Here is a 16469-nt window from a genome sequence, read left to right on the forward strand (position 1 = left end):
TAAACAGTTTAATTTTAAGGGAAATAATTATTTTCCTGGTAAAGAATTTTATTGTAACTTAACGCGCATGAATTATTCTGGGCACAAAATTTACATTTTTATATCTTTCTAGCGGGCTGATTTCCTCAAGTATTTATTTGCACACTTTTGGAAAATAAAAACCTTAACGTCATAATGAAGTTAGTTTGGTTGTCACAGTTAAATGGTTGTAAAATTTCAATGTAGTTTTGCACAAAAATTTAATTCTCTTTGTGTACATATCGTTGGGGTGCCATGTTGAAATGCCCGAGAAAATATTGTCAATCCATGATGTATAAGGGTTTTTGTGCAAATTACCTTAGGGTGTCCTGTAAATTGTATGGAATAAATTATATTCTCTTTGACACCGCACACCTCTACTATTATTCTAAAGATTGTGTACCCAACAATTATATACATGTAAAATGAAGCTTATTATATTGTGAAACAGAACAGGGATGGTGGGTAGTAATTATTTGAGTAACAAAACCATTAGCAGATTTTAGTGGTAAGGTGTAGGTACGGACATGGGATGCACATCTGATGCAGTCTAATGCAGTCTCGAGCAGTCTGATGCAGTATGATGCAGCCTGATGCAGTCTAATGCAGTCTGGTGCAGTCCCATGCAGTCTTACGCAGTCTGATGCAGCCTGATGCAGTCTGATGCAGTCTGATGCAGTCTGATGCAGGTTGCTTACAACTGGGATGGCCGAAGCCCCGAACTCACGTGGCACGGGTAGGGTGTTCGGTCTAATCCCCAACCACGGCACGACTCATACTTACCAATACAATACAGGGTATGTACCCGTGTGACTCACAACCCATTGAAGTGTCTTTGTTTCCGTCGTCTGGAGCCTCTGTGCAGGCCTGTGTCACACAGAAGCCTTACATTTACTGCTGTAAACATAGTTGCTCATACTGTAAACATACCTGCTCATACTGTATTTTTTTTTTTTTAGGAAAACAGTGCTAATTAATTTTACATGATTTACACCTCCCCCCACAATATCCTTGTGTTTTAGCAACTGATTCACGTAAAATAGTCTCGGTAATCTGTGGGTTTTGTAGTTCGATGCATTTTTATACGTTGTAATAACATCTATATCAGTTTTCTAATATTTTTTTCAGTAAGAAACGCTAAAAATATTTTTTAATCAAATTTTACATGACTGATGATATAAATATTTTAATTTTTTACGACAATTTATGAATGAGAAATAACTTAAAACTAAAAAACCTATAAAACCTTTTAGCTCTAAACCTAACAAAATTAACTTCATAAATACATCCTAAAACTTATTTGAACTACTGTTGTTGATATATGTATGCTTTCTTATAATTTAAATATATCTGTATGCCAAGGACCTTAGGTTGCCGAGATAGCAAAGAATTAGTCCGTTATTTGATATTAACTAAATAATATTGATTTTATATGCGTATCGAAATTATGTTTCTTACTTTAGTATTGGATGCACTGTAAGTCTTTATGTTTATAATAGGGAGACTTTAAACGCAACATCGCAATTGTACCCACGACCTTTGATTGAAAACGTTTCATGAATTTTCCGCAGAGGTTATTCTAAATATCGTGAACTGTATTTGTGTTGCATTAAATATTTCTCTTCGATTACGATGACTGACGTGGAAGTGACTACTTTCCATAAACACGTGATTTTCCTGAGTGACCTGGTACTGCTATTACTATAGATCCCTTTCTGAGAAATCTATTTGTTATTTCAAGTTTATAAAAAATTAGAAAATTTACTTTTATATAATAACAGGGATGATACTAACATTTTTGTTTGTGTTGTTTTCTTTTACCTTTGCGAATTAGTAGGATTCATTCAGTACGCCTACATAGGAACTAGATTTTTTTTGCATATCAAATTGAAATTTCGTAATTTTTACATAAATTGTTGGTGCTGTTTTCGAGGAAGAATCTATAAGTACTTAAGTATTTAAAAAATCCAATAATTTCTCATATTATAAGTTTATGCTAATTTTGAACACATTTATTTGCCGAACTGTGACACTATCGACATAATACTACTTAGATAAACAATAAACGTTTCCAGTACTAGGTAACTGTAACTGTAACTGTACTGTAACTACTCACACGATCCTGTGAAGTTGGTAAAGCATGACCTTAAACAATATAATCACACACTCTGAAAAATAGTGTCATAACTAAAACAAAATTCATAATACTGTTGTACGTAACTGAGGCAATCATTTTACTGAGTTTGATATACAATTTTCTTTAAGAAATTAGTAAAGTATTAGCATTACGACATTTTTAACATCAAACAGACATGCAACAGTATTTTACTCTGGAAGAGGTCAAATTTACTTAATTTTTTTCGCGAAACAAGTCAAAAATGGTACTTTTTGTGTTAGCACGTTACTTTACTTGTGCGAATGTGTGTTACTTCCTATTTTCCTATTCCACTGGAGAAGCGGCGCGGTACCACAGCATCTGTTATTTCAGATACATGTTGACTTGTTTCCACTGCTACTTCCACGTGGCTGTTGGAACTGAGCGGGCTGCTACTTCGCAGTGCACGGGCGACGCCCGCAGCCTCGGCCAATCACGGCGCCTCTTGCGGGAGCTCACGGCGACATGAATGTTGCATGAGAGCGGTTCGTCGCCCTCTGCTCCATGGTCGTCACCTCGCCCGACTATCAAGTCAAGGTTAGGCCTGGGACTGGCCGTTGTTGGCTGCCATAGTCCTCGCGCTGGACACGAGGAATGTAGGGGGACTATCCTACTCGGTGCGACTTACACGCGGGCTCAAGGCGGATGCAACCACAATTATGATTTTCTCCAAACCAAGTTACCACCGAATCATTCCCTTTAAATTCATGTCAAATAAGGTAAAAATAAACATACGTGCGTTAGAAGTGTATATACTCAAAATCGACTCTATAAGGATGTTGAAAAATGTGTGTAAGTATGCGGGCCAGCAAGTAGGTGATCCGCAAGTGTGCAAGTGTGCCATCGAGCGCCCCACTCCTCACCGTGCACTTTTCGTTGCCCTGTGATAGTCACAATTTCGTTACATTCTGATGACGTCATCGCCTCAGTCTGTAAAGTAGTTTCAATTGTATAAGTAGTCCAGGAGCGTTTTATTTCTATGATGATTGTGTGGTTGAAAAATCACAGCGAGTTAGGACGGCGTGGTTCATAATAATCAATACATAAATTGAAAAAAAAAAAATGTTCACAACTTATAACCAAGCTTCATAATTGTTGCGATACGTCAGTTATGAACTGTTTCATAAATATCGGTAGAAAAAAAGTTTTATAAAATTTTATTCTAATTCGGAGAAGTTTTGTTAAAACTACACCTTAAGTGTAACATCATAATAAACAGCAATGTAGCAAACAATAAAGAACTTAAACTATGAATTAGCCAAAGAGAGTTTGCATGCATTTTTAATGCAATCGAGGGGATTTTCCATCTCCTATTTTTTGTTGTCAGAAACTTTAAAAAATTTATTGTGTAACTTTAACGAATTTTTTTTTTACATTAATTGTGAAAACAAGTGAATATTAAGAAATACAAACAGTGATAAAAAAATAGTACTGTGTAACCCTTCTTCCTACTAACTCGGAAGAGGGGTTGCGTCCCCGACCCACTCTGGGCGCGAAGGGAAATTCCAAAAATTATGAAAAGGTATGAAATGCTACACAATAAAAAATTCCCCATACCAATGCCCAGGGGTCAGGCCAAAAACTTTAAGGCATAAAAAGCAGAGCAAATATAATTCCAAAATAAAGGCAAGACTTTGGGTAATTACTATTAAAAAAAAATAATTTTCAAAAATTAACATTTACTATAACAATATAACAATACACGTTTCATTACAAAAAAAAGGCAGTAATAATGGCAGTGTCTTAACCCATTCTCAAAAATATTCATTACAGATTAAATATTATAAAAAAATAAATAATGATGATAACAAATATATATATATATATGTATGTAAATATTAACAACGGCCTTACTAATAATTATATGATCATAACGAAGGTCGTGAGGTGTGGCCACAAAAAAAGGTTAATGTAAAATGGCCTACCTTAATACCAATTATAAAAAAATATATAATCTATATAAAATACTATATAAAATTCTACATAAAACGTTCTAATACAAAAAAAAGAATTAAATGTATTTCTCAGCTCTCATAATTGTTCTCTTGAAATAATTTGTCACTACAAGCTTGCCATTATGTTAACATTCTAGACGTCCGCCAGCTCGCTGACCTTCAATAAACTAGACAGTCTAATGCCTCGCCGACATACTGTTCCATAAAAATGAATAAATTACGCACTAACTTCAGTCCGTGCGTGCGGCAAAACTCCCTCGTATGCACTCTATAATACTGCAGAAAGTCATTAGGATTAGTAAAGTCCAATTGAAAATACGCTAATTTCGCCAAAGTCTCAAAACGTTGCTACAATTTTCCAAACACCGCATTATTTTAAAAACACTTTCGTGTCCCACAAAGCAGGCAAACGGGCGACCGTTAAAAAAAACACGTCATCACATCACCAATGTGCGACATTAAAAAAAATGGGCCTCTTCTCACAAAAAGGGTGCAAAAGTTCCGTCCAAAGTAGAAAAGTTCAGCATGGGCATAAAATCAAATTACGATCTTCGCAACAGTTGGTTTAACACCACGAGGGAAAAAAACTCAATGCAGCCGCCTCTTTTTACCTTGTACGAAGAGTGCATCGCCGGGCAATCCCTTGCCCTGTCGTCCTGCGTGGTGTCTCCATGCTGACCCTGCCCATAGCCGCCCGCTGCCGCCCGGCTCTTCCGTCCGCCGTCACATGCTCCGTTCTCAGCACGAGTCTCGCCAAAAGTCCTCGCTTCCAGCTGATACCCCTTACTCCCGGTCAGCCGCGTCGGTGACGTCATTGCCAAACCGTCGGTAGCGCACCAAGTGGAATTCATGCGAAACACAATCGATATCACGTAATTACCAATCCATAGTTACAAAATAAAGCGCTTAGCTTAAAATAAAATATTAACAGTCACAACCATTATTTAAAAAGATGAATTAACATCAAATAAAAAATAAAAACGTAAAAATACGTAAAATAAAACTATATAAAACTTAAAGCTATTAACCTCAATAAAGCCAAATTTAATAACCAGGTTAAATGTGGGCCTGACGGCCACAACTGCAATGGTGCAGTTTATCACTTTAAATGTGTAATTTATACGCAGGAAAATCAATAAAAAGAACAATGAAAAATGCGAAACTACAGTAAAAATGCTAGGAATCAGAATAATGACTCTTGACATTTACTGATAAAATCGCAGTTTGGGCGAAACAAAGAGAACATAGGAGAAATGTCGAATTAAATTCACATTACCATAAAAAGTTAATACAAACTGAAAATTAACATTAAAAGCCAATAGATTATGTAATTATATAGGAAATAGGCAAATATAAGTAACATTAAACTGACAGACAAAACAATAGTAGTCTATGGTCTCAAAGAGACGAACATTATTAAATGGATCCCCTTCCTTTTGGACGCAATCAAACAATTCAAAGCCTCACAGACTTATAATGACAAATGCGCTGTAATCTTTTCAACACTAAACTCCATGTGCAATGCCTTTCCGTAAATTCTCTTTTTCTTATTTACTTTACAAAATGCCCCAAATAGCAGGCACCTGTTCAAAAATTAAAAACCAGTCTGACTGGGCAGAGTTTTGACGTCCGGGCCAAACAACAATCTACCCACCGACTACCAAATGTAAATAACGTTTGCAACAAGTCAACCCTTTGTGTTTCTCTTTTTCTATGAATGTGTAAATATAATTGTGTAAATTGTTATTTAGGTACAGCATCATACCGAAGACATTGAGTCCATTGAGTCCGATCACCAAAGTGACATAGTGTAGTGTTTGTACATATTGTAAATATATTGTTATTCAATTAAATATTTTCGTGTAACAACCAGTGAAAGTGTGTTATATACAACAAACAAAGACAAAGAGCTAAGACTCACATAACCTAGACTGGAGGTTTTTAAATTTTTTCCTTCTGTAAATAAATTCAAACATATGCATAATGTAATAACATGTAAAACTTTAAATAATTTTATAACTAGACAAAAGAGCACAGTGTGCTGGAGTGTCTTCTACACCATGTACCAAACGATGTAAAGTGCAAATATTGTGACCAATAAAAAGTTTTAAATTATAAAAAAAAATTGTTTAGTCTCAAAGATAATTTATATAAAAACAATTATTTAGCATCTTACCAATGTTTAGGCACAAACATTTGTAGTAATTTTTTTGTAGACCTACTCCTGATGGTAGTGAAACATGGTCCGCTGGATTCTTGAAAGATGAGCAATGAGGCTTTAGAAACTTGGTGTTATAAGAAAATACTGATGATTAAGTGAAGCATACATCGCTACTAGATATGTAAAATGTACTTGATGTAAGTTTTTGGACATACGCCATTGCTAAGAACTTTTTCTGTTGAAGAAAAACTAATAAATAAAATAAATAAAAATACACAAGAGTCGCACCTGTGTTTCCGTACCATGTGCGTCTCTGCCTGAGGACGGGAGCAGATAGCAGTTCCCGAAACGTCGCTTGTTTCTGTTTTGGTAAAACTATTGTATTTTTTTTTTGTCTTTTCGTTTTGTCGTGTTTTTGTCTCGTTTCAACTGTTGTGCTTAATTATTTTGGTTTCAATATTTTTGTGTTGTCATCATTTGTGTGTTTTTTTGTTCACTTAGTACTTTTTTCTTTGTTTGTTGACCATATTTCTGTTTCGGAATATTTTGTGATGTTTATATTCTTGTTGACAACAGCAATAGTTTGCTTAATTTTGTGTGTTTTTTGTCTTTCTTGTGTATTTTTATTTATTTTATTTATTAGTTTTTCTTCAACAGAAAAAGTTCTTAGCAATGGCGTATGTCCAAAAACTTACATCAAGTCATGCACTCCCATTGCACAAATCTTTTAAAGATAACATGTAAAATGTAAGTAGATAAAAGTCAAGATATCCCTTCGACTGTAAAATAATTTTCGTGTGCTAGTTACTACGATTAATTTCAGTTTATAATTTGTTTATCACACTCTCTCCCTCAGAGTGCTTTGAAGGTGGAAGAAGTTGAATTTATACATTTTGCAATACACTTGATTCAATATCGACATTTTGGTGATGCAGCGACGTTATGACCGAGGAAACAGAGTGCATTCTGATGATATCTGTACTATTTTTTACATAATTCAACGTAATGGATATATTAATATTATTAATTTCATAGATAATTTGATTAAAGTGCCAAAACAATAAACTTCCTGAAATTCTTTCACTTATTTTATACTTTTCGGAATAAATATTGTTTAATGATAAACTAAATTGTGTGGCTTAAAAGCTCATAACTCTCCAACGTTTCCATCACTTGCCAATACGAGTGAGCCATGTTAAAATATGGCATCATCAACACTTTTGCCATAACTTGATGAAATTCTAACAGAGTTTTACTCAAAATAATTTCCGCATTTTCTTTTAGACAAGTAACCAAAGTTTACCCTAGACCCCGCAGTTTCATTTCCGTATCTATGCGTGCGTTCATAGTGATTTCTTCCAGAAGTTTGACTTCTTCCACCAAGGGATCACATTTTCTCTTACATGCTTTATCATAACGTAAAGATACTAGAATAACGAGTAGAGACAAGTATAGAGTAATGATTTTCATTTTGTTATTGGCAGTTGTCTATTATTTTACAGCAAGCGTGTAAATTTTCTAAATAATCCCACTATACCACTCAACTTGTAATTTTTTTTTTGAGGTGTGTTGTATGACATGGCTGAACTTGTAGCAACTCCGAATTAGTTAAGATACGTTTTAAATTCTTCCATCATAAATGTGTGTATGAAGGCAATCCAAATACGTAGTAGTAAAGTTATAAAGGCTGACAAGCACTAAAGTCAAAGAGGCGTTCCAGAGATGCGCACGATAGTGTTGCCGTGTCTGTACTAAAGTGTGAAAGGCAAAAGTCAAAGGCAGAACATACATTTCACACACGTCTTTAAAAATGACTGCTGTCCCTACGCTGCAAGTCCGCCACGCCATGCAACAGAGCTGAGAGGGTCTTTAACCAGGGACATGATTTCACTAGGAAGTGGAAAAACAAATATTTTTACCTTCCTATAGGATCAACTTAAATAACTTTATGAGTTGTGTACTATGTTCATACATTCTTAAGACTTACATTAAATTTACGGGCTTTTCGACGAGGAATTCACTTCAAATAAACGAAGTGTTCTTCGTAATTTCAAATAACTGAAACTTCGTGAAAATTACGCCGTATTTAAACTTCCGAGTTATGTTTTTCTTCAGGTAAACACACACGTTGAGGAAATAAGGGTGTTTTTTTTTTTTTTTCTCGGGAGTTTCAACAATATTTTTGAATCCTTTGCTAGTAAACCTAGATTATTTTCGTGGATTCATGTTCATATCCAATAAACTTAGTACCCGTAAATTAACGATCATCTCTGGATAATTGGTAACCAGCGTTGTTCGTAACCATCTAAGAATGCGATGTAATGTAATGCAGATAGTAAAAGATGTGGCATGAGGCTATCAGTCGTTGAAGCGGACTGGGCCCGTGGTCTCGGCTCGCACGGACGAATGGGCCTGGACCACGGACACGTGTGGCTGCCGGGCCGGCCAATCAGACCACGAGATGTCCGCGGCAGGGGGAAGCAAGGCGTCAGCGCTATGCATTATTCAGAGCGGCGTCGCTACGTGCGCCGACTGCGGCCGACGCCCAGATGCGCCCAGCTGACCTCAGCGGAGTGGACGCCGCGCCGCTGGACGTTTACGAGCAACACTGGTTTACCAGTTATACAAGGAGCTTCCTTACTTTGTGGACGTATCCGTAAAATTGGCGATTACTGAGTTTACTTTCTTTGAAAATCAATTCATAAGAATCATGTCGGTTTATGAAAGGCCCCGTCTAGTCAGGGGATCGTTTGTGCGGGTGAAGCGGAACGGCAAGGTCGATAATTCCTGGTGCTTCTAGCGCGGTGTCGCCTCTAAGCGCAAGGCTGTGTACTGGCATTCGGGCTTCTCGTCATGCATAGGGCAACTGCGAGATCTGAGTGGTGCCCGTAACATTATTTGGTGGAAAAATAAAGATAAAGGTGTAGCGCATCTGTATCGGATGAGTCATGCCTACAAATTCAATTATTCTAAAAATACGCTATTTTCACTCTTATAAAAATACCGTACAAAAACTAAATACGAAAACAGAAATACTCATCAAACCCCAGCGTATACTTCAATAATTCTTATTTGAAGCGACACCACGCGGATTCCTTGAGCAGTTTAAAAATCGCGCGGTTTTCCGAAACTTTGTATACTGCATGTGTGCCCAGGTAGGCGCGGCCTTAGTGAAACCTTAAACTTTTCGTTCAGTTTACAGCAAAATATTCTTGTTCCGTCCACGTGAGTGTAAACCCTGTTTACAAAGACCACAGAACTCGGAAATCGGACTATGGTGTAGTTTCTCGTTGATTATGTTTTCTTGAACTACGAAAAATTCGTTTTAGGTAGATTTCGAAGAAATACTACAATATTATGTAAATAGCGGTCCTAGTGCAGGAGTACGAGTGAGGAGTGAGTGTCCCTCCACCATCTTGGCTTGTGACGTCACGGCGGCCATCTAGAATTATGACATCACCATTGCACTTTACATTACTGTCACCGTCTCGAATTCTTACGTCACGACGGCCATATTGGATGACCTTGAACTTGATAATTGTACTTGACCTTGAACTTTGACCTTGACCTTTGACTTTCACCATGACATCAGTCGCAATCTGGAATCACGCCATCTTTTCATCGAGCGCTCCAATTCCCGAACATTACAATTTTAAATTACGGTCGTAAAATTGCATAAATACCTTGGCAGGCGTAATATGAAATTCTTTCTAAGATATTCAATGCTGGATGTATTAAGTTAAAAACATTCCGAATATTTTCGCTGCATGGAATATAAGAAATGTTTCATCGATCATTTTGGAATATTGGAGAACATATAAAATATTATGTACAATAAGTTATTGAAATGTTCAGAAGTTTAAAAGAAATCTCCTAAACATTTCCATAAGAAATAGGTACTTCGAAATATACTTACGCCAGGAGGCTGTGCCGAAATTGTTTTTTTAATTGGCGGTGTATTTTTAGTTGAAAATTCCGCAAATTTTCTTTAATTCATAAAAGTGCAGGTACTCTAGCGTTTTCGTTACTATGTAGAATAAATAATTTATACGTAATTTTCATACTATACTCGCGTTAGCAATGCGAATAGAATTGGTATGCGACCTAACGAAATATTTTTCTGAAAACCATATCTAGATAGTTGTTTCAAAAACAATTTCTATAATATAGTATTTAGATGTCCTATTGACAAAATTTGTCAATTAAATGTTTTTATCTTGTTAAAAAGAGGTATTGTTCATCATCATTGCGTATTAATCGAAAAATATAGGATGTATAATCTTTTGTACATAAACTGAAAATGAATATCTTCAATGGAATAAAACATATAAAATTTCGAAAACATATCTGTTAATTCCAGAAATAAGTCGATACTGAAACTAGCTACATCTATGTGAAAAATAATCTAGTTTCACAAAGAACATGATGAAAAAACGCACTTGGTCCTTACGTGTTTGTGAAGTGATACAATGTTAGAACATTGTAGCAGGAGCTTCCAAGAAAACATTTGATTGATAAATATATGTTTTATCAAGATTGCGTTCATTTACTTTACAGTCACAAGGCTAAATAAATACAAGAGCAGAATTGCCATTCGGATACAAAGGTAGAGAAAAATCTGTTAAGTAAAAAACAAACGGGTGCGTGGACTTATGTACTCGCATTAGAAGTAACATGTGTAAACCTGTATATTTGGCGTAGCAAAAAACTAATTTTAATTTTGCGTGCAAATAATTAATAGCATTAAAATAATAAAACTATTGGAGTGCTATTATAAATACGGTGGTAAATAAAAATTTAATAAAATTAAAGTTTTTTAATACTCAGTTTTCACTATTAATACAAAAACCTGTAAAATTAATTATTTATTTTAGTAAAATAATCTATATACATTTTTAATAAATAATTAAAATCAAAAAAAAATATGTTGAATTTTAATCTTATTAATTTATTATAAGTATTCATTAAATAGTAATATAATAATATATTATTTAAAGTGCAAATAAATTATACATACACTGGATAAAGATCATAAACACAATTTATATCACTAATATTAACAATAAAAAAATATTTCTGCTGATATGAACCAGTTTTAAATTTCAAACACTAAAGTATAAGATTTAAAAGCATTTATGTAATTTTTATTTGTATTTAGCGTTTTTGTGTAGCCTTTTTTTCATCGTGTGAAAAATTCGTTGCATAGTGCGCGCGCATCGTAAAAATTCGCTCTTTTAATTTTTTTCATAACGCGTCTAAAGGAGTATAATTTCAAAAATATTTACATAATATAATATATAGTACATACTGCATCTTAAAGCTCTTTTGAATAAAGTGTTACAATGTTTAAATTAACTATCAGTCAATTAAAAATTGCCAATTCTACTTAAATACAGATATACGTCGGAGTATTAATATTCAAATTGCTCACGACTGATTTCATTCAATGAACCATCACGGCAACGGTACAATTCACACGAGCAATCCACGCGTTCTAAACAGGGTTATTTATGTATTGTACAATCATCCACTTGCATCGACAATTGGTTCAGCACGACTAGGAGTACTGGCTTACACCTGAGACGCTCCTAGGTCCCTCCCTTATCCGAACACTTATCCAAATACACTTAGCTTTACTTAGGTTAGAAAAAAAAATCATGGTTGGAACGAAAAAAAAAAACACCATTTTGAGATATTTTTTTATATATTTTCACGATTTTATAGATTTTTGTCACCGACCTAATCCAAAGACTCTTTCATTATAGTAACGACCACTTGGACGTAAGAAAACCTACTCTCCGAGAACAAATTGCTAGACCTAGCTTTGACTTTGACGACAGAAAACCAAATGCAGCTAAGCAAATTGTTCGGGGCCTGACTCGGGGTTGGTGAACAGCCAGTGAACTCCGAGGACGAGGATGACGGAGTCTGTTTGCTCGCCGTCTCGACGAGGCAACATCGCTGGCGACCCCTCCCCCCTCCTCCTGAAGGTCACCGCGCGCGGAATGGAAGGGAGGAATCTGAAGAACCGAACATCCGAATATGTAAATACTTCTCAAACAAGCTACGCTCTTGCTACGCGGAATTCGCCTTCAGGGAAGAGGTGGGAGGAAAATAAGACTTTTATTTTACTTTAAGTAAATAAATACAACTTGTTTCGCAGGTTTGTGTGCTCAGGTGTGTCTTCGGATGTGCTCTGTGCATAGTGCGCATATTATTAATTTAATAAAAAAAAGTCTAATTAAAGTAAAAAGTAATTTGTATGTTGCGCGAGAAACATAAGACGATGTTTATTGTTTTAATAATCTGGAAAGCCTGGAAAACAAGTTTTCTCCGTGTGCTCCTGATTATTCCTAGCGAGACTTCTGCTAATGTTCTACGAGTGTTTTTGGTTATTACTGAGATATTAATCTCTGCATGAAATTTTTTTCTTAATGGGACATAACATTTTATTCTGAGGTTATCTTTAAAAGATTTGTGCAATGGGAGTGCATGACTTGATGTAAGTTTTTGGACATACGCCATTGCTAAGAACTTTTTCTGTTGAGTCGCACCTGTGTTTCCGTACCATGTGCGTCTCTGCCTGAGGACGGGAGCAGATAGCAGTTCCCGAAAAGTCGCTTGTTTCTGTTTTGGTAAAACTATTGTGTTTGTTTGTCTTTTAGTTTTGTCGTGTTTTTGTCTCGTTTCAACTATTGTGCTGAATTATTTTGGGTTCAATATTTTTGTGTTGTCATCGTTTGTGGGTTTTTTTCGTTCTCTTAGTACATTTTTCTTTGTGTTTCTTTGTTTTTTGACCATATTCCTGTTTCGGAATATTTTGTGGTTTTCATATCCTTGTTGACAACAGCAATTGTTTGCTTAATTTTGTGTGTTTTTTGTCTTTTTTATTTTTTTTATTTATTTATTTTATTTATTAGTTTTTCTTCAACAGAAAAAGTTCTTAGCAATGGCGTATGTCCAAAAACTTACATCAAGTCATTTTATTCAGAGTTACATTTAATTATTGAATATCTGTTGCTAATTCAGGCAAAATTCAAACGAAAGAAATTCATTAATGAGTCTATTATTATATATTGAGATGGCTGAGAATCGCTATAATGCAAGACGAACTTCCTTCTCCTTAATGTATAGCGAAGTCCTCCTTCTATTACGATTGTTAGTGAGCATCCTGCATCCCACATGAAAAATAAATATTAACCTCCACGCAAAATGTGGCAACATCTTTTGTTCAAAAGCAGAAATAATTGCCCATGATTCTTTCAAAGTCGAAAATTAACTCATGCTGATGAAAAATAAAATATTCTATTGAAGTATAAGTTTCTAATTAAAACACTAAGTTGGCATATGGTATAAGTCTGGTTTGTTATCAAAAGAACACCACTGTAGATACTGCAGCAAGGAGTTTACCTTGTGAAAAATTGCTAAACGACATGAGAGGTGCAAGTGTATTTTGAGTCATTGCCAAAAAGCAATAGGTTGCAGTCAGTGTCATAAATCTTTTGCTTAAAATAATATATTGATTATACATCGCAACAACTGTAGAACTAAGCTGACTAAAAACACCAAGAAAGTGGAACGAAGGCAAAATATTAGAGAACTATAATGATGATGAAGAATTTAAAAATACTAATGCTAAAAATACTATCCAAAATTGAAAACTAACAAAGAATCTAGCATATTCAAGGGAAACAAAAAAAAAATATTTACATCAAATTCTAGTTGCCTCCATGAAATTTTGAACAATCGAGAACGATCTGAAAATGACAATATTGAATAATGCTATGAAAGACCTGAAGATGACTAATCATAGACTGTGATGAAGCACCTAAAGCTGGCAAGATCGAAGACTGTGATGAAACCCTGAGACTAAACCGATGGAAACATCGAGATAAATTGAATTATTCTGATAAATATTGTGACGATCATTAAGACGATAATTATCTTAAAAATATTTATAATAAACATGAAAGGAAGATGACAACACCACAAGAGATCGATTACACATTACGGGAAGATAATAACATATTGGTTCATCGTCTGAGACTAGTGGTGGCTTCGCTTAGGGCAGGAAACTATTCGTACCTCAACGAAGTAGCCACCATACTCAAAGAACTGAGGGAAGCTGGCTATATACAATACTGACTTGTTTTACTTCCATGCAAATAATTTTTGTTTTGTTTTTAAAAGTGATTGTTTTACTTCACGAGATATGATTTCTTGAAGCTGTTGGAGCACTTGGTGCACTTAGAGCATTGGAGCACTTAGAGAAATTATAGCTTTGAAACACTTGGAGCTGTTGGAGCACTGAAGTGCTTGGAGCTGTTGGAGCACTTGGGCAAATTTTGAGCACTTGGAGCTGTTGGAATACTTGAAGCATTGGAGCATTTGGATCTGTTGGAGCATTGGAGCATTTGGATCTGTTGGAGCATTGGAGCAATTGGATTTTATAGCATAACAATTACCGATTTTCTAGAATCCAAGATGGTGGGTTTGATGTAAGAAATTGTTTTATTGAAATTTTATTTATATTTTAATTAAGATTTTTAAATTTCTTTATTAATAAATTACATGTTTACTCTCGCCGGGAATCGAACCGAGGACTCCTTGACCTATTCGTGCTTTTTAATTAAAAATTTTATTAATTAAATTGGTTAAAATTTTAAAATTATGTCCCCATAAAAATCAGATAATAATTACATAATTTCATGATGGTGTGCGTAACGAAAAGTGCAACGTTTCCAAAATCCAGATGGCAGGTGTGACGTAACCAAATTTTTCATTAAGATTATATTTAAATTTTAATTAAGAATTTTTTATATTTATTAATAAATTACATGTTTAGTCTCGTCGAAATCGAACAGAGAACTGGGATGGATTGTATAACTAAACGTTGGAAATAAGCAATTTTTTTTTTTACTTTTTGGAATTAGTTTGGAATTTTTCGGTCAAAATTAAGGAATTCAAGTTTACGGTCAAGGTCAAGATCGTGACCTCGGCGGCTTAGGGAGGGTTATCGATGGGGAATTTGAGCCTTTTAAGGGATTTGGGTTTTTTCAAAAACAAAAGTCTTCATAGGAACTCCAAATTCAGAATTTTCGAATTTTCGGAGGAAACAAATGGGCAATCTGTAGGAGATTGCGTAATTTTTTTTGTTGGGATTTTTGAAGTTCAAGTTCGTCCAAGATGGCCGCTGTAACGTCAGGACGGTTGGTCCTTGGCCACATTCTCGGGATCCTGAGCCTAGAACCTGCGCCAGGACATACCAACATAGGCCTACTACCGTTAAGTATTTAAATATAACCTCCTGCAAAATTCTTTCGTGAGCGTGGATGCGATGATTATTCGGCCTGTTATATCGGCACTAGCTGATCCAGGGGCAACACCAGCATTTTTTTCCCGCCGACACGCAGATAGTAAGCTCGTCCGATGTAATCGATGCCTCATGAGCCGCTATGTTAATCAAGGCTGCCCGCCTTTGCAGAATAGCAACTCTGTGGTCGACGGCGCGCATGTTTTATTCATGCAACATCTGCAGCGGACAGCACTCGCCGGCCGGGGAGGTTGGGGGGGGGGGGGGGGGGGGGCGCTTCAATGGCCTCTTGGTTCCAGCAGTTGCACCAGCGCTATCCACGTGGAACCTACTCTCTCTCGCAGGACACACCTTCGCAGGACTCGCTCGGCTCCTAAACACATTCAAGGAGATGAAACAATCCCAATTTTAGGTTTATATTTACTCCACAATAAACCCCACTACAGTCATACGAGTATTGAGTTTGTAGGATAAAAACTGCTTAGCTCAGAAAAAAAGATATTTTGAAATAAACCAAAAATAAAATTTGACATTTAGGGCTCATTTATGTGAATTCAGTGCTGAGAAACATGATGTAGTCTTCAGAAATAAATTAAATGTACCAAGGGATTTGCTTGGTGACATAGCAGGCCAAAATGATGACCAAAAATCTTTAGGCGATTTGTTGATACATACAACCGAGCGAGGCGGTGAAATATTTGAACACTGAACTCGTCCCAACCGAGCGAGGCGGTAAAATATTTGAAAATTGAACTCGTCCAGGAATGCTGGAGCGGTAGGTTTTTCCAAGGTTTTTATAAATAACTCCAAACTAAATCTGAAAAGATTTGTTACTGCAGGACATGTCCAAAAACTTTCTCAGTTTTC

The sequence above is a fragment of the Bacillus rossius genome, chromosome 10 (genome assembly GCF_032445375.1).
Source record: "Bacillus rossius redtenbacheri isolate Brsri chromosome 10, Brsri_v3, whole genome shotgun sequence".
Taxonomy (NCBI): domain Eukaryota; kingdom Metazoa; phylum Arthropoda; class Insecta; order Phasmatodea; family Bacillidae; genus Bacillus; species Bacillus rossius.